This window comes from Seriola lalandi, unplaced genomic scaffold (assembly GCF_002814215.2).
Source record: "Seriola lalandi dorsalis isolate HSWRI2012SDOR001 ecotype SW California unplaced genomic scaffold, Sedor1 jcf7180002054377, whole genome shotgun sequence".
In the NCBI taxonomy this organism is placed as follows: domain Eukaryota; kingdom Metazoa; phylum Chordata; class Actinopteri; order Carangiformes; family Carangidae; genus Seriola; species Seriola lalandi.
In genome coordinates, this window is record NW_019524930.1 from 24885 (window position 1) to 45162 (window position 20278).

At 39.3% G+C, this 20278-nt stretch overlaps 1 protein-coding gene across 1 annotated transcript in view; it reads left to right on the top strand.

Moving 5' to 3' along the window:
• The first annotated feature begins 14787 nt into the window (after nt 1-14787).
• b4galt2 (UDP-Gal:betaGlcNAc beta 1,4- galactosyltransferase, polypeptide 2) overlaps nt 14788-20278 on the top strand; it is a 154984-nt gene continuing 149493 nt past the window's right edge. The window contains 1 exon segment of the mRNA XM_087174734.1: nt 14788-14922. The gene's annotated coding sequence lies outside the window, so the exon portion shown is untranslated.

A 20278-nucleotide genomic window follows, 5' to 3' on the forward strand; every position in this document is an offset into this window, starting at 1 on the left:
GAAGGGACCTGCTCGCTGCCACAGCCTGAGAGCATCCTTTTCTTTGCTTTCTTATCATCCTCACCAAAACACAGCAAGATGACGGAAAATCCTGGGGATAGCGCCTCTCTACTCTCCGGTTTGCGGTAGAACACCGTTACGGGTTATGTTAGCCGCTTGGCTAGCGTAACATCACGCTTGTTTCCTGATGAGAGCAGACATAATAGCCTGTCTGTGGAAACGAAAAGAATATAGTTATCCAGGGGGGAGTCGAGCTGGACTCAACCTCTAGCTTTTAGTTGTTTTTTTTTTTTTTTTAATATACATTTCTAAGAACATTTTTGGCAATTAAATGCCTTTGACAGTTTGTATGTGCACCTTTTTCTCGGCTGATGAGAATAAAACCTCTGGTGCTCCAGTAAAGAAGATGCAGAGATAGAAGTGTTCGCCTGACAACATCAAGGTAGGTGCTCTGTCTGCTTTTCTGGGATGCATTGTTTCATTCAGCATCGCATCCACGCTTCTCTTTGTTTCCATCCAGCCTCCACACATTTATCTTGCCATCCTGCACCCTCCTGTTTATATTGAAGCTTTGGATGGTATGGAAGTATGATCGCATGCACAGCCCCCTGCCCCTCTTTTGTTATCATGCACATTACCACCAACTAGCAGCATCTTTACAAACGCCATACTAGGCTTCACTCAGCCTCCCTGTACTGTTCTTCTACAGTAAATGTACCATCTCAGCATACAGACTGCTGAGAGGACTGTTCAACCATTAGGGCTTCATTTAAAGGTCTTCAGATCCACTTTTCTCTACAGCTTTCTGGCACTGTGTCCCATCCATTTTTTTAAGGAAGGATGCAAAGTCTGAGGACTACAGCATCTCATGTCTAATGATTCACTAACAGTAGCTACACTAAGAGCAAAGAGTCCCAGAATGCACAGCCAGCATTACACTGGGGAAATGAGAGAGAAGAAGAGGAGGAGGGGGCTTCTTCATCATGAAGCTTAACCTAACCAGGCGTTTACACAGAAGCTTTGTACCTAGACCATAATCCAATCTGACATCTCTCTCATTTATGACATGGCATCTCTTTATGGCCACTGCTTTAGAGGCTATAGTAGCAAGTGTGCTGGAACTACCTTGCTTTGAGCATGAACTAAGTTGTCCTCTTGCAGAGTGGGCTTCAGTGGAGTGGGTTTTTAATTTTCCTTTTGATGCGGTATTGTACAAAACATTTTTTTGTCATGTTTAGGGCAACACTTTTATTTTGGAGAGATATTTGGTCAGTTTTCAACCGTAATTCATCATAAGCGCAATGTCTCTTCTCATATTTTTGGTTGACGAGTTGCTCAAGTGCTCGAACGAGTGAAGCTGCAACTAATAATTATTTTCATTATTGCTTAATCTGCCAATTATTTTTCACGGTTAATCATTCTATAAAATGTCTGAAAATAATGAAGCCCAAGATGACGTTATCAAAATGCTTGTATTGTTTGACTGATCAGTCCAAAACCTAAAAATATTCAACCAAGGGAAAAGTAGCAAATACCCACAATTCAGAATTAGGTTTGGTAGTTTTCTGACATTTTATGAAGCAAACAGTTAATCTAAGAATCTAGAAAATAATCAAAAGATTAAACGACAATGATAGTTTCAGCCGAATGATAATCATTTAGTCAACTGAATTAATACCAGTTTTCAGTCACAGATATATTATGTATTATCTGAACTGTACGTTCTCTGTTTATCTGATTTGCTTGAATACTGCCTAAAAAAGTTTCTTGGTTTGCAAAAGGTTCAGTTACTTGCTTGTTTTGGAGCTTTTGACAATATTGCACAGTCCTTTGCCTGCTCAGTCTCCATGGATTGATGGGCCTTTTTGGGCTGAGCGTGTGTAAATGATAATTGATGAATTAATGATTACTGCTAAATTATATGTAACAGTTTCAGTGTCCTGGTATTGTGCATGCGGGTTCACTGTCACACTATCATGTCTTACTGGGACACTCGAATAGAACGGAGCCATCGTTAATGTAAATATTAGTAAGTGGACCTTGTGCTGAGATTCTTTAATTTAAGCTGTGGCTTCTTCTTTCTGTTTAAAACCAGTTCAGTATCTCAAAGCACACGCATCTCAGTCCAGTTAAGTTCACTCGTGTGCAGCGATACTGCGGAGGCATCTTTTGACCATCTGCTCTGAAAACCTGTGTTATCTGTGACTTGACTCCAGGCTCATCAGATAGCAGAGAGATGGTTATGGCATCAGGCTGTTAAATTACAGGTGGCAGGTTGGTGGCTGTGGTTAATCAGCCTGATCTGGAACCAGAAGGTCACAGTTTCACTCATGTTGAAAGCTGGATTGGGTTGCACCAGCTACTTGTACATTTCTTAATGTTCTTGGTAGGGATTCCCCCGACCAAAGATTTTTTTGGTTGAGTAGTGGTCGTTAGTTCAGTAGTCGAGTATTCGTTGGAAGGTTATGATATTAATTTAATTATTAAGATACATACTTTTGGGGGGCATCAGAAATTTGTTTGAATCCAGGGCTGAGAAAGAATCTTATAAGTAACATTGTTAACGCTGTGCTACATTACAGAGAAATGCGAAACTGTGACAATAAGGCTTTAAGATATAAATTTTACGTGCACACGCACAGAGCAGGCCGCCTGTTAACAACACCGCAAAAGCAGTAATGATTCTGAATGTGTCAGAACAACCAGCGAGGAGCAACATTAGAGCTAGCAGCCATGCTAAGTGGCTAACGTTAGTAGGGCTGAATGATATGCAAAAGAAATAATAAAAAAAAAAAAAAAATTGACAGATATTGCGATATGAGTCATGATTATAGTGGGAATGGTCATTTTTGCATTTCACTTTAACTGAAAATCATATAAAAATGACGTGATTTTCGCTGGGGTCTGTTCCAAACAAGCACCTTCCCTTTATATCTGGAGAAGAGGATTTGTAGACGGGGCATTTCTGCAGCAGCACAATGCTTCATTTATGGTATGTTGTGACACATTTTTCTTTTTATCAAAAAAATTGCAGCACCTATGATTTTGGATATTCCATATTGCAATTTCAATTCATTGTTCAGCCCCTAAATGTTAAGCTACTTACAGGTTTCAAAGGATAAGCCATGTTTGAGGTCGGCGAATGATAGATTGATAGAGTTTGCATGTCGCCTCGTGTGTTAGGAAAGTAAAGATGTTGTTGCTGCAGGTCATTGAACTTCATCTCTATGTGCCATTAATTATTTTATTGCTGAATACACACAGTTTTTTTCCAGCCTCTTTTAAGTTGCAGCTTGGTTGACTGGAGCATGTTATGTCTCTGTAGCCACTGAGTGTTTGGATCAGCTTTGTGTAAATACTGTGATCCGGTTCTCCACAGTGAACATTTATCGCGTGTTTAGGCCTTTGCAGAGGAAGGCTGTAGATTAACTTGCCTCCATCTTTCATGAAGCACAGTGACGTAAACCAGTGAAGAGCGAAGAGCATGTTTTCACATTGGTTTCAGCAGGTTCACTCATTGTCCTCAGCGAGCCGGTCCGGACAGTCAGAGCAGCAGCGGCTGCTACAGATTCTTCTGATCGCTCTTTCATGTTGGCATTTGTTGTCATGGGAACTACCTAGGCCATCCCTAAGTAACCGAGAGGGCGAGTTCAGAGAAGGACACCTGTATGTGTGGGTGGGTGTGTGTGTGTGTGTGGGCTTGTCTTTCTGTGGTTGAATGTATTATTGTTTGGTTTTGTTTTTTTTTTGGAATCAGGTTTTGGTTAGCATAAAGAATTGGGGTGAGGCATTTAGTGATGATGGTAAAGTATGTGTATGTGTGTGTGTGCGTGTGCGTGTGCCTTTTGTTGTCTACATTTGTTCACTTTTCTGACAGTCTCATTCGGTTTCTGAAGTAAAAGTTGAACAATTTCAGCTCATAAATGCAGTATTTTATTCTATTCTCACTTGACAAAGAACAACTCCAGTGGAGCTGCAACGATTAGTCGATTTAATCAATCAGTCAGTCGACAGAAGATAAATTGGCAACTAATTGGGGAATCGGTTAATCATGTCTGTTAATTTTCAAGCAAAGATGATGCCAGGGGCTCAGAGGAGACTCAGGTGAGAGGGTTTATTCACCATCTGTACATGAAACCAAATGGACTCTGGCCAGTGGCCGTGCTTTAAGATACTTTGCCTTTCCCCTGAGTGACAAGCAAGTTTCACATGTTTTAAACACAACTTGAATTTAATCAAAGAATCAAGGATTTAAACTGGGAATAAAGAAATAAAGTTAAAAGTGAAAAAAAGAGTTAACCACATTACGCTCACAGTCAAAAGGATTCATTATCCTGTGCACGCTGCATATAGACCTAATTTACACCTGGTATTAACATGTGAATCGTGTGTGAATGTCTTATGTGGAAAAGAAAAAAATACATGTTAAAGGTTAAAATGCATTCAGAACACATTGCAGTTGCAGTGGTGTTAATTGAGACAATATGCAACATGACCACACAAGGCACTCACACCCTTAGTCCACACCCAGGTGATGTCCTTTGTGCTGCCTGATCAGACCTCCTCTCAAAAGTGTACAGACTGTGCTTGATTGACAGCTCCCTCACTCTCCTGTTAGTTTTGTTGCACCCACATGGATAGGTCAGTTTACCCTGCATTGTTATTATTTCACCTCTTTTCACCTAAAATACCCATGGGGCGCCTTCAGGGCTGAGGGAAGGGTTAAGATGCAGACCATGATCTACAGTGTCTCTGGTTTTGAATTCAGCTGCAGACAATAATAAAAAGCTCAAAATCAAAAGGTATTTGAAAAGGTGCCATCCCAAAGAGTACACAGAAAGCCAGAGTCTGTGGTACCAAACTGATAGCGCTAGCAGCTTAGCTTACCAGAACACATTGTGCACATTAAATGCATTTTCTTCTTCGTTAATGATATTAAATGTATATAGTAAAAATGATCTATATATTTTTATTTTTTTTTATTTTTTGGGCACATGTTTGTTCTGATTGGACAGTGAGAGGGACAGGAAAGTCAGGGAGAGAGATGGGATTACATTCAGCAAAGGGCCACGGGGTGGACTCGAACCCATAAGCACTGCGGTTAGAATTAAGGTGAGCCACCGAGGCGCCCCCATCAATATCCATTGATGGGGGTTAGGGTTAGGGTTGGAACATGTTTAGTATGTGAGCTTTAGAGGAGTCGGTCAAAGTCAGGCTTGCCAAGCTAAGTTAAGCTCACCTGCTGGGTGTTGCAGACAGTTGACAAAGACAGTCCCACCTCGAGGAACTATATATAAAGTCCATGTAACTAGGAAATAGACCAGCCCTCTAGTCAGTAAGAAGAGATTTCTTTTCTCTGCTTTCATTATATGCCAATTAAAATAATCAGTATTCACATTTTGAAGCAGGGCTCGTCCCATTCAGTCCTCACCATTTTGGGTGTAACTTTAGTTTACCCTTCAGTCTACTTTTCTATTCAACATGACTACAGATACTGGGTGCATGTAATTTTCTTTTGCGCTTGAAAAAAATAAACACTGCTTTTTAAACTCCGGCTATTCACTAAATAGAGTTACAAAGAAAATAACATCCAAGGACCCACGTTGATTAAAGTGACAGCCATTGAAAGCATAATTGGACAGTAGTGGCCTTAAGCCTGATGTCCCACAAGCGAAAAAAGAAAAAATACGACACTCATTTAAATAAACTGTCTTTAAAACCCCCTCACCAAATCCTCATCTCACTCCCTCTACACACAATCCCTCTCCCAGTGAAGCCTTCCTTCCGCTGAAGCACTTCATTTATTTCTTTGCTCCGTTGCCAAATGAGCAGCTGGATCAGAGAGAGAGGGGGAGAGAGACAGAGAGAAAGAGGACAGAGAGAGAGAGAGAGAAAGGGAGATGATGATGACGATGATGACGATGATGATGATGTTTCCACTGTAGTCTATGCATGGTAGCTCCAGACGGGGGACTTTGTTGTATTTGCATAACTCAGGTGCAGCCTGCATGCTGAGAAGCAGCAGATGTAGCAGTGGAGAAGAAATTCCTCGAATGGCTTTCAGCATCCAAATTAATGCGATAATACTTTTCCAGTGTCGGGGGCGTTCCATCAAATACCTTTTTCATGCTGCGACATCTCATTGATTTTCCCTGAGTCGTGTCAATTTCATTCTGGAAAAACAAATTTACAAGAAAATGTGACAAAGAGTGGAGGGCACTTGTTCTTCAATGAGAGGAAGTGGAAAGAAGAAGAGCATAGCGGCAATGTGATATCAGACTTTTAAACAGTCCAACCTCCATCAGATCAGAGATAGCTGAGAGGCAATTTAATATCCGCATGGGCAGAGCTGAGTAGAGAATGGTTGAGCACAGAGAACACTGGAGTTTTGTTCTGATTTGGTTGGCTTTTACTCAGTTCTCTGCCGTTCTGCCTCCCTCCACTCAGCTCTTTTCATCTCAGCGCTTTTCTTTTTCTGCTGATTCGGCTCTGATTTTTAGCTTGTTGTCTTTGTTGTTACAGTAAAACGCATGCACAAGTTCACAGGCTTCACCGGGTAAAATATCTCGGTCACAGTAATCAGATGGATAAATAAGTAATAATCACTATAGTTTCAACTAGAAACCGCTAATAGGTTACACCAAAGTGAGCAGTAAATTAAGATTTTTAAGATTTCTTTCTTCTCTTTAAGATTATTGTCACTGACAGGTTCAGTGTGGAATAGCTGTAATTTTCACATCTAAGGTGAAGTATTGTAATGTGTAAATATAGTGCACTTGGTAGCAGATATGGACAGATTATAGTACAGACTTAGTGAAACTCATGAACAGTTGGTACAATAATAAGATTTTTAGCCATGCTGGTGCTCTGGCTGTAGGTGCAGTGTTTCCTCTAGGTTTTTCTTCAGCAGTGGGGGGCATGCTCTCCGGGTGGTGGTCGTGGGGGTGGTGGTGGTGGTGGTGGGGGGATCGGTGGGGGCAGGCATACACAAATGACCAAATGAGCAGTTGACAGCAGATTTTACATTCAAAACCTATTTATTGGCTGGCCAGTTGAAAATGGCTTTTATCGCTACCATTGAACTTTTACAATATATATCTCAGCCATGTACAATGTCAAAAAAAATAAATACCTTTGGTTTGTCAAAAATAAATGTTACTTATAAATAAACATATAAAGATCAGCCAGATGGGGCTGTAGAGTCAGTGGCAAAGTTTGCACCCAGGCTCATCTCTCTCTCCTGCACCTTCACCCAGCTCTCCCGCTGCTGTGCTCTGCTCTCCTCCACTTTGTTTAACAACTCCTCCCTGTCTTATGTTACTTGTCTAATAAGATTACATTAAAAGCGTGAGTAACGTAACGCTAACAGTGTTATATAGTTTACACTCACATCACATCTGATTTACAAGTGTGAACATTGAAATACAATTTTTTACCTAACCATCATCATTTACGAGTCAGTAAAAGGCTTATGATAAGCTACCTGACTAGTGTCTTCTTCATCTGTTGTCTTTCTCTTCTTGAAGTATCTGAACAAGCTCATCTGAAAATGCAGTCAGCAGTTAATACATATTGACATGTAGATATTAGCTTAATGCTATCAATTAGTTTACCCAAGTTAGCGTCACTGAGTTGGCTAATAAGTCTACCTTTTCTCCGGTAATTCGCTGCCTTATTCCTCACGACTACACTTCTCTGACTCTCACATGGTGCCTGACGTGATGTCACTTTCAAGGCCGCGCTCTCACGAGTAATTAACTCCAATAGGATCCCCCAACCCCCCCACTCCCTCCCTCCCCTCTCCCTGCTGTTGCGCTCATCATCACACAGGCTGTGCTGTGAAGGTGGAGAGATGTGGCGGTGGTGCATTTGCGACAATAAATAAAAAAACAAAAAAAAAAAAAGAAATTTGAAGGCGTGGCGGCTATGATTTAGCAGTGGTGGGCCGCCACTGCTAAATGAATGTAGAGGAAACACTGAGGTGTGTATAAAACGATAGGCATATATATCACATCATGAAACAAGAAACATTTATCAAAATGGCAGTCACATTGCAAAACTTGAAGAAATGTCAGTGTAAGCCGGGCTCTGTGTAGACACACTGTTGTCTCAATCCTACCTTCAGGCGAGGGAGCCGCATGGGTTTGGAACTTGTACAGTAGAGATGCTTGTTATCGATCATGTAATCTATACTTTGGCCTTGAGTTATCAAACCCATCAGGTGGGACGAATCGGAGGTTATCATATGACAACTTTCTGCCGCAGGCTCCACTTTGGGCCTCCCTGGTCTAAGATTTTCTGCAGATAAAGAGTAAGCAAGTGAAGCAGCAAGGCAAAGGCTTTACATGGCCACATATAGAGCTGCAACTAATTATGTTTTCAGCATCATTTCATCTTTTGGTTATCTTACCTCTTAAGAGATTTTAAGGATAGCCTTGAAGCCTAGTTACATCTTTGGCCCCGTTAATCGGCTACAAGCCATATCACAGCCTGATACACTCAGGAAGGGCAATGAGAGTTTTTCTTAAAAAAACAGGCTAAGAAACCAGCTTTCTCACATTAAGCTGCATATAATAGCACATCATTTTCAATGAAAAATATTATGTTTTTACTAAGGTGGATCATTTTTTAAATTGTATGCTGTTCACTGATGGCATTGCTTGGTTCCATACCTTTTGAATTGCTGTTCACAACTCATTGATTCAAATAAGGTCTCGTGTTGTTCTCTTTGATGGCTGTCTCTCTGTTTGGAAAAACAAGCGAGCAATTCAGAGCTTTGTGGGATGTCAATGTCATACCCCAAGGCCAGAGAAAGTAGCGACAGAAATATTAATATGATAATGATTTATTGACACCAAAGTGCTACATAAACTCTATAGAGCAGCTATGGATGCAAACAGTGTTGTGCCAGTTCACACTTAAAATGAACTAGTTCACGTTCATAGTTCATTTTCTTTAATACATAAAGGCCGATATTCTTTTTCAATAGAACCTCCTTCTACCCATCCATCAACAGCCCCTAATCATTGCCACTCCCAAACTAAATGAATTATTGTATAGCAGTGAAGAATCACAGACATTACATTTAAAAAACGTATATAAATATAATCTTTCTGAGTCTCCACTTGTTTGATCATAAAACTGCTTCAAATGCTCAAACAAACTGGCTTCAGCAGTAGTAGATGTGTCTGTACCGCTAGCACCATCAAAGCTGGGCCGTGTCCATGGAGATGTTATGCAGCGTGCTGTAAAACTGTCGTAAGACGTTCACGTTCATCATTTGTAAACTGAAGCGTTCAATTCAGTGCTCACTAAAAATGTGAACGCGTTCAATGAGCGTTTGCGTTCATGCAAAACACTGGATGCAAACAGGCCTCTGTTCAGTCACTGTATACATATCTCTCTGTGTATATCATTTATTTCTTTTTGTTTAATTACTTGTTTTTTCACTCTTGGGGCACACGAGTGCCTCTGACATTTCCTCTGAAGAAGTGAGGGATGAACTCTGTAAACTGTGTAGCAACTACTGAAAGGTCAGTGTTGTGGTGGAGAGGAGTGGAGTGACATGGCTGATTCATTCATGACACGCCATCATGTGTCTCCAGGCAGCAAGGCCTGGAGACACATAAAAAAAAAAAATGACACCCTGACATATTGGTCCTCTAATATAAAGTAGGTGATTGTGGGCTTTCATGAATGATCCTACAGTATATTTAACTGATGATGCCTCGATCAGATCAGCTCAAAAATGTTTGGTTTTGACAAAATAACTTCAAAACCTCAGAAAGGAGTAGTCTGACATTTTGAAAGATTTGCTTATACGCTTGTTTGCTGAGTGTTAGATGATTGCTGGACCGCTGGTTGCCTGGCAACCTCACAGAATAAGCATATTTCCTAGAATGTGGAACTATATTTTTAATTTAGTTGTCAATATCCTAAAGTATCCAAAGATATTCTGGATGTGACATTGACATGGAAGAGAAACCTGGATATATGCATGATTTTAACAGCAGCATTTCTTAATGTGTACGTGTCTTTGAGTTCTCTGTTGTTTCTGTCCTAAGTTATCTCATTGGTTGTGGATAAATACCAGAGTCCTTTATAGGCAAGTCATGCCAGTCGTCAGCCATTGTGGCCGTTATTTCAGACTAACAAGACCAGGCCCTCATCTAGATGAATTGGAGAGAGAGACATAACTGCACTTTCCATGTTCACCAGGAAATAATAAATAAATGATTATTAAATGAACAAAATAATTAATAAATAATAAAATCTGATAAAAACCTACTCAAAAGTTTGCTGACTTTGCCCCAAAATAATAGCTCCCTAGGTTATATTTCTACAGCACATGCATTAGGTTTTGCTTTTGTCAGTGCAACAACACAATTGGCTTGATTTGCTTCCTGTTCTGTTGACATAAAGAAGACGATTGGCTCATTGGGAGGAGGGGTGAGATATGTTTCAAACAATGGCTATCTTTGACGTTAGGGATGTCTCTATTCAGGATTCTCTAATTGGTTTGTCTCTCTCATAACATATCTGATGAATTTCTGCACCTGCACACATAGAAGACAATGATCAGAAAACCTGTCTGGATAAAGAATGTATTACCGTACCACAATATCTCAGTTCTCGAGTTCTCCTGCTAGCATGTTCATGTTTCTCAAAATGGAATACGAGCTTAACTGAATTTCTAAAATCAAAATATGATATTTACATGCACAGACACCAGAATAATCCAAAAATCTGCGCACCAACTGTGGACACGATGTTGTCTTTGTAATGTTGAAGCTACCCAAGAGTGATTTGGGTTTTAAGAGGGTGTGGATATACATGTAAATGTATTGTACTCTGTGACACATAAAGTGCTTTGATCGAAAGCTTCCTTTAAAGACAACGAGAGGAAGTGGGAACAAGATTATATTTATTTGTATTTGAACCGTAGTACAACACACTTGGTATCTATTTTGGGTTCACGCTGAAATATAAAAAAGACCTCTGACTGTTTGTACATATTTCATGATGAGTGGTACAGTATGACAGTATGTCATTCTCTGAACTCCTGCACAATATGTTGTATCATTACCGTCAATGGCTTGCTTCTTAGTGACTTGACCCAGATCCTTCATAATGACAGTGTGTAATGTGCTCTGTCTCTGTCTCTCTCTATTTCCATCTCTTCCATCTTCTCCCCCTCTACTCTCTTGCTTCATTTTATGATATCACTCACTGCTTCATGCTTTAAGTGGGGGGATATAATCTTCAGCGGAGACCCAGCTACACTGTGGCTTTCTTTGTAAATGTATTTGTGGTGTTGAAAAATTAATTTTTGTAGACTTTAGGTGGACTAGAGATGGGAAGTAATTTTTTATTTCCATTACCATTGCCATTATTGATTCTGCTTATTGGTGCAATCCTTCATTGATTCCCTCAATAATTCTTGATACATTTTCTGTTTAGGGGAAAAAAAGGCTTACAAAGGTTTTTGTCACACAGTTACACCTGGTGCCCCAGTGCTCCCACTAAAATCCTCCCTCCTTTAAAACAGCTTGCTCAATCTGTCAGCCTAAGAATAGGTAGGCCTTTACAGAACAGAATGAGGAACAAACAAATAATATTTATTGAATAGGATATTTTCTATAGAATCTTAAGATAAGTAAATATTATCATTAAGACATTTTTGAAGTATATTTTTTTGGGCTTTTATGCCTTTAATGGACAGCACAGTGGAGAGTGACAGGAAACAGGGAGGCAGAGAGAGGGGGAATGACATGCAGCGAAAGGCCGTCCGATGCGGGATTCGAACCGGGGCCAACTGCAGCGAGGACTGTAGCCTCTACACATGGGGCGCCTGCTTATACCACTACGCTACACGACGCCCCCGTTAAGACATTTTTGAAAACAAAAAATTTAGAAAATAATTGAACCGAACACTGAGCTTTGGCACTGCTGCCTGGTAATTAGGCCAGTCCTCACAATAGTATAGAATTAGCTTTGGCTATACACTGTAAACATAAGCCTGTAGGCAACGGCTGCAGCTTCATTATTTATTTGACCAGCTGCTTTAGGCCCATTCACACTCGGGGTGCAGCGATGAAAAGGTCTCACTATTGACCGTGCTTTAAAACGTTAGTTACTTGTAAAGGCTCAGCTACACTGAGGGGGGTTCTGGTCTCACTTGGAAAATGAACTTTAAGTCAGTACATTATTTTGGCGCAACCTGTACGTTACGAAAACTGTTACGCCAGTGATGCACCAGCTTTACGTGAATGAAGAGGGAGGCCTTGAGGCTACGCTAACTAGCTAACTCAAAGAATGACCAGGGAGTTATTCAAGACCACGGCCCCCCTGTCGAGCAAAGCCTGCCGTTAAAAAGTTGCGTCAAACCTGATGCAACGTCTGCGGCACCACCACCCAGCTTTACACGCCAAAGTAAAGGTACTCACAACCAAGTTAAATTACATTAGAGGCAAGTTACTTCATGAAACATCGAGTTGATAGGGAATTTACAATCAGCGGCATAGCGGTGAGCTTTAGGCTTTCAGTGCTTTCAGTGTAAAAATTTTATGAAAGCACCAATGTCATCCCCACAATATAACCTAACAAGTAGTCAGATGAATAGGTAGCCAAATAAAATCTAGGTCCCGAGTAACTCCTAGTGCCTATATAATTTGCATGCCAACAAAACATAATGTAGAATTGAATTACCGGTACTATGTTCCTAATTATATCATTCCATCCATTCATCCGTTATTATTCAAAATGTTCATTTTTGGGCTCAACCCGCCTGATCCGCCGAAGTTAATGCGGATCCACGCATCTAACTAGTGTTAATGTTAAGCCCCTTTTTACACAGTCCGTTCAAGGCGGGAATACTGTGCTTTGCAGTTCTGTGTACAACCCTTAAGTCATTTACTTATGAATTTGTGTTTGTATGGAATTACTCACCAGAAATGTGCCAACAGAATACAGAAACAGATCCACGCGAAGGCTCATGGATCTACTAAGACCAGGACATCGCTGTGGTGAACTTGGTAGCTTTTAAATGGGCTAAGCTCAATGTCCTAACACGTGAAAAAAGAAAAAGTTTTAAAAATTTATTTATTTATTCACAATGTAATCATCATTTACTTTTTCTAGTTGTATATCTTACCTAGAAAAGTAATAATGTCAAGGATTCAGTTGAGGACCACTCAACTTCAGTACTTCAGGACCACTGGACATATTTGGCTCAGCCTGCTGGACAGCACAACATATGCATTTACTGACTGAACAGATGTTCCACGAATGCAACAGGAGTACATCTTTTAACACTGGTCAAACAGCCATAAATTATAATCATCAACAAATGAACAGTATAACTTAACTAAGGTAAATATGACACTTTGGCCTCAAATACAGTATGTCCTGGCTTGCAAAATCAGGCACCGCATTTTTCTCAAAACACTCAACAGCCAGAAAAAAGCGGGAGTCTGTAATAGCCGCAAGCATAACATTGACTTTCACGGCAAATTTCAACCTCTGCAGCAACTGTGGCCGCCAAATGTTGGAGGAAAAAAGACTGTCCACTGACCGGCTGATAATGTTACTGTCTATGAACCTAACAACCAACGACAGAACCAGCTATAAGTTACCTTAGAGCTAATGTTAGCCTAATGGTAACGTATCTGGACACAGCTAAAATGCTTATCAATTTGCCCTTCACTGGCAACGTTGGCTAATAGCAATTGAAAACATATAATCTACATAATTTCACATAAACAACATAATCTAAATAATTCCACTCAAAAAATGTTTACCTTGTTAAACTACCTTTCCCTGGCAGCCGAAGACAGAAAGTTCTGGAGGAGCAAGTTAGCCGACAGACTTTTGGAGGAGAGCAGAGACTGTAGCGTAGCTCACAAACACAACTGTCCCGGAGCTCGAGGAGGCGGAGCCGAGTGCAATGCTCTGATTGGACGGCAAAGATTCAAACTTTAATATTTGAATAAGGCACTTTTCTGTCCAGGGTGTATACTCAAATGTATGCAATTTATGCATAATTAATGCATATATTTATTACAACCAAACATTTACTTTACCTTAAAAGTATAATTGGGAAAAAATCTGAAACTATAATTATATTAACTATATTTTGACATTTTACCACTGCTTATACATGTTATACATTGACAAAAACACATTTATTCAACATTTTTGTTGTGAAAACTTCCGTAATTACACAAGATTTTTGTAAATTAACAAACAAATCTCAATAAAATTACAGAACGAATACTTCTTTTATTGTTAATTGTCAGCAATTTTATCTCATTTTACCCTTTTAACAGTATTAAACTTAAATTTAACAGTTTAATCTCTTAGATAACAAATACTACGATACATTTGCAAATCTATTTTAACAGTATTTTTATGTAAAAAAAAAACAAAAAACCTTAATTTTCTTTTAAAAAAATTTAAATTTTATGGTTATTCACAGTTACGGTGTTTTCATGTTATTTTACATTTGACATGTAAAATCACAGTCTATTTTTATAATTTTATTAATATTTTCATGTATTTTTTTTAATACAGGAAAAATCTGTAAAATATACAGTAAAAATTCTGTTAAATAACAACAGTGTAGATAACTTGATGAGATGAACTTGCCTACAGCAAGATGTGCTTGAGCAATGAGAGAGCTCTGAGGCTTTAGACACTGTGTAGCATGACTAATCCATTTTTGATAGGAATGGGAGGACTGGCTTGTTGGTTACAACGCAAGAGGGAGAGAGTGGGGAACAGATGAGAGAGAGTTGCTCTGGCTGTGATCTTCATCCAGCTAGATTTTGCATTTATACATTTATCATTTTTTCAATAATTATGGCAAACTTTTGATACTGAACATCATTCATTTGGAGTTGTGTCTCTGTCCACCTGGTGAAAGTGAGTTCAATATTTACTGTCTTTTTGCTCTGTTTTTGGTCTTTACCAACTCCTGAGGGAAATATCTGTCTCTTCAGCAGCTGAATTCTCTGCTATGCTCACTAGCTAGTCACTAACTTTGTCTTTATGCTGTTTGTTGCTGAGCAGGTAGTGTACAGAGGAGTTTTTTTGTTTTTCACTGAACTTGTCTGCCTGTTCTGGCCAAAACATTACATTGTTAACAGTTAAGGGCCAGAAGCTTGAAATGACAAATTTCAGGCTAACTGGCTCACAATATATCTGTGGCTTGAAATTAACAATGGTGAAATAAGCTGTTCAGTTTGTAAAATGTAAGGTTGAGTTCAGAGAATCCCTTAAGTTGAAGGAGAGCAATGAAATGCAATCTGAGATAAGAATAGGACAAGGTAAGAGCTGTAGACAAGCTCACAAGTAAGATGTATAGAGTAAAGTGTATGCAGTAAAGCCCCCCCCCCCCCCCCCCCCCCCCCCCACGTGAAGCATTTAAGGGGTTCATCAGCACAATTAACGTAGTTCATATACAAGTAGTCATTAATGTAAAGATATTGATTATTGCTATTTTAACATCTGAGGACAAGTAAGACAAGTGGTCAGACGTAGTTGTCAAAGCTGCAAGACAAAGACAACCAATCTGTAGTGCATCCCTGTAGTTATAGATGCATGTTTTCAGTTTTTCCATCTGCACCTGATTCACTGTAAAGTATGTAGCACTCATCCTAATGCTCCACTCCCCATCCTTTCATTATTCTTTGATCTGATGCCATATGCCTGTGCCTCAGCAGGGTGACCTGAGTGTGTCCTTGAGCGTCTGCCCTGCTGAGGATATGACACTGATCTCCTAGTGGCTCCAGTGGTGCTGTTCTGTACCTGGACCTGAAACTGAAACTAAAACTAAAACCTCACTAAAAGTGTCACTTTTTTTCCACATAACTAAACTGTGAGGATCACTCTGTGTTAAAATGGAGTAGTTTTGCTGTGGTGCAAAATAGATACTCAGATACTAATCGATACTAAAAATTTGTATCGGATTAGATACTCATTTGCAACAGTCGATGCAATCAATACCAACAGTACCGTCTTCACCTCCAGTTGACACACAACTTCATACAGCACCACTGCAGACGCCAGCCCCTCTCCTCACTGGCAGCTGAACACATGAATGCTAGTTGGCGTTCACAACACTGAACTGGCGTTGCCAGCGTAAAACTAAATTAACGTCAAGTTTTGTGCGACTAACATTAACGTGGGAGCTAGGCAGCAAACGTTATCTGTCCTGCCCGTCTGTAACGTCAATAGTGAAATAGTATCGTGACAACCCTAATTTCAATAAAAAGCAGTCACGGTCGCAATATGACATTAAAAGCCCCTGGTTTTTGCTGTTCTGTACCTGGACCTGAAACTAAAACTAAAACCTCACTAAAAGTGTCACTTTTCTTCTACATAACTAATCTGTGTTAAAATGGAGTAGTTTTGGTGTGGTGCATCTGTAAAGTGTTGAGTTACCTGGCTGATCACCTGGCAGGAAGGCAGTTTTAGGCAAGGCAGAGCAAGTTTATTTGTATAGCCCATTACAAGAACAAAGGGGTTGAGGCAGTTAAAGGTGTGACACTGACTTGACTTGCTGATCAGGAAACTGTGGTGAAATATAAGATGAGAACACCAGAGATGCCAATATCAACATTTGGTAACTTATCTGGAAAAGCCCTTATTTCCAGTGAAAAGAAGTCATGGTGGCAATATGGAATTGCAATGGTTTTAAAAGTTTACATTGATATTGCAAGGCTATATTTTATCTCAAATATATATAAAAGATAAAAGCCCCTGTTTTTTCTATTAACTTAACTTAGACTAAATGTATTGAAACATTTCCTTTTACATTACTAATCCGATGCTTCCGTAGTGCACTGCAGGCAGCAGAGTTACAGAATTGTCAACAGTAATAGATATAGTAATGTCTCTATATTCCTGCAATAGATAATGTTTCTAATTCTAACTATTTTCTAGAGCTTAGATGTTGTGAATGTGTGCTGATTATCTTCCTCTTCTGTGATAATAAACTATATTTCGGGGTTTTAGATTCCTGGTTGGTGAAAATAAGCAATCTGAATTCATCAGCTTCACTTCTATGAAATTTGGATGAGCAGTCAGCATACAGTCAGCTGCATGTGGGGATCACACAGTTGGACAGCAATCATTTCTTCTGTACACCTGTGATGCTTCTTTGATTTCCCTACATTTTGGTCTTTTCTTCTTGATAATAACAACACCCTGACAATTTTTTTAGTCTCAGAATACATCATCGGTGGCTGCTTTTCTAGATAAAAATGCACTGGTGATGATAAAAATTTAACAAAGTTCAAACTGCAAAAAGAAGCACCTCTCACATTTCTGGTTGAAGTAATTGATGTTCTAAATTTCCTTCTGTGTTCCCGTCTCTGTGGAGAATGTGAAGCATGGCTGCGTTTTTGAATATTTGACAAGTCGAGTTGCTTAGTTGGAATGAGGAGTGAAGTGGCACTACACAGTTAAAGCCATTTCTGGAGAGAGATGGACAAAAACTGTTGTACAGTAAAGAATGTAGAAATCTTTTCATGTGCACTTAGAGATTCTTCAACCTCACACACAGACATTTACTGAGTCTGAACCACGCCACGGACGCACTGCACTGCACTAAACTTGGGGACTTGTGACTGAGAGGGACCGAAGGCTAGTTTTTGACCCTTTTGCCCTGCATATACTGTAGCTGGAGCTGAATTCAACCCAGAAATGTTTCAGTCGAACTGACTAGTGTTTAACAGTGGAGGATGAAACGAACTTAATGCTATAAACTTTGAATCAAATCAAATGTGGATTGTTATTTCTAATACAAAACTGTACTTTTCTATTTTTTTGTATAAAATCATTAATTTGGCATGCTTTGATTTGTCCTTTCACATTAAAAGCTCTCAGGTCAGTCACAGACCATCTCTCCTTTCAGCATATGCTTGCCCTCGACTCGATGAATTATGTACCCTCACAAATTACCAGTCTGGCCACCCGTCTGGCATCCAATTAAAATTTTAAGATACAGATGTTCTAGACATTCGAGGAGCTTTAACTGGCACTTAATCTGAATGTACCTTTTGATATGTGTGTTAAGTCCGAAACTGAGGCATCCATTACATTTATGTGACAAGACAAGACATTCTTAAACAAGTACGGTGTCTCAAAGAGTTCCTTCAAAGCTTGTCCATGTAGCCACACAGAAATGTTTAAGCGTGTTCTATATACTAAGATTTAATGCCTTGGTTTAACTGACTGCACTTTGTGATGGATTGGTTTGAACGTGTTAAACATGTGTTATCGCCCTCCTTTTAATCTTACATCCATGTTCTTGTGTCTTCTTTGTAGTGTTTCTGCGCTAAAATGACATACAATTCCACTTAGCTCAAGAATTAATTTACTGTATTTTATTATTCTGGTCTGTGAGAGTCACATCTGTAACTGTGTATATGAACAAGTCTAGCAAAGGCAGAAACCACAGCACTAGGACTAAGCCCTGCAGTCTTATTAAAATGTAAATTTCACAGCTGCATCTTAACGGATGAACTTGTCTAAAAGAAATAAAATTTAAACTCTCAACAGGACATTCTTATTCTTTTATAGAAACTTATCAGTCACATATCCATTTTAGAATGATAAAGCCGGCAGTTTTACCACTGCAACAAAAGCAGCATCTCATTTCTAGCTGATGACTTGTTGTTTTTTTTTCAGCTGGTGCTTGCAGATTTTTTTGTCAGCTGTATCAAACGTACATATCAGCGTATTTAAATATCTTAAATATGCACATAAGTTACGTACAGTATGTGATATTGTGCTAAAAGACTGAGGCTAAAACTTCATGTTCCAGGCAAAAAGTCAAAATCCTCGCAACAGATGATGCAGTCTGACAGATGTGACACTATTCGATGTAAACTCTGATATAGTAGCACCTTGGCTCCGATTCTTTTCTAACATAACCCGAGACTTCACCAAATAAATTGGCTAGTTAACGATAGTTAACGACTCCTTTGGAAATAATGTGGGGTTACCACTGTAGGTAATAAGCTAGTTAGCAGGGCATGAAAAAGAGTGCAGCTTATGTCAGAGCAGGAGTTTAGCGAACAGTGAGTTGTCGGTACTTGGGTTTCTCGACTATAAAAATTATGTTTCAACCTAATGAATGGGAGGCTGCATAGTGGTAGTTAGTATATCAAGTGAAATGTGTAGTCTGTTGTCCTTACACCTGCTTTAATAGCTGTAGCGAGTCCCTCGACTGACTGATTCTTCCTGAACATGCTGTTTTTTTTTCTGGTGACAAATATAGCACAGTGCGAGGAGAAAGTTTTTGGAAATGTACAATCACTATGCCTGCTGTCACAGATAATGGCAGCAAACCTGAAACAGTATTAAGAGTTTCCACTGACAGTGCATTTCAAAATATAAATCCAAAATTGCTCAAAAAAAGTGTCAGTACCCGAGTGGAATGGGGGGGGGTTTCCCAAAATGCTTGCTACATATCCCACTTAAAGATGCATCTGTCAAGGCCTTTCTCCTCTTCTTCTTCTCTCTCTCTGTTGTTATGTGAGTGTTTATAGTGTGTATTGTGATGAATGCAGTACTATAGCAACAGAAAACCAAAGTGCTGCATTTGCGTGTGCCTATGTGTATCTATTTGCAAATGCTTCTTAAGGTCATCAGTCCTCATTTGAATAACAAGTTTAAAGAGCTAATTTAGCTTGTAGCCTGTCAGGTACTGAGACATTAGATGATCAAAACAACAAAGGAAAACAAAAAAGTGACATTAACAGTAAAATATGTTCACCCTCGCTTTGCAAAAATGAAAACGAAATCACAGTCTGTTAAGTTTCATATTTTTCCCTGTCAGTTTTTTTTTTTCTTTTTCTGTTTCCTTACACGTACTCACTCTCTGAGGTCAGTTGATCTCATATATTTTAATATTCTATTAAAAGCCTTAGTTTTGGTGAGTCAACATCTCAAATTCTAAAGTAGTTGAAGAAATGCTTGAAACATATTCTCTTTTATTTTGTACCCAGCACTTAATCTTAAAACTTTCCAAAACATTGCAACAACTGGAGATGTACAGTTTGTTTCACTTTTATGTGAAAACTTGAATTTGAGTAATCACAGCATGTGAAATAAGTATGCTGCATTTATTTTCTGTACTGGAAAAACTGGTTAAAAGTTTGACAAATGCCCATCACAACTCACAAGAACCCAGAGTGTCTACAAGCTGTAGACAACGCTATTCAAATAACAATGTTATCAAACAGCTAAAAAAAACTAAAAAAAAAAAAAT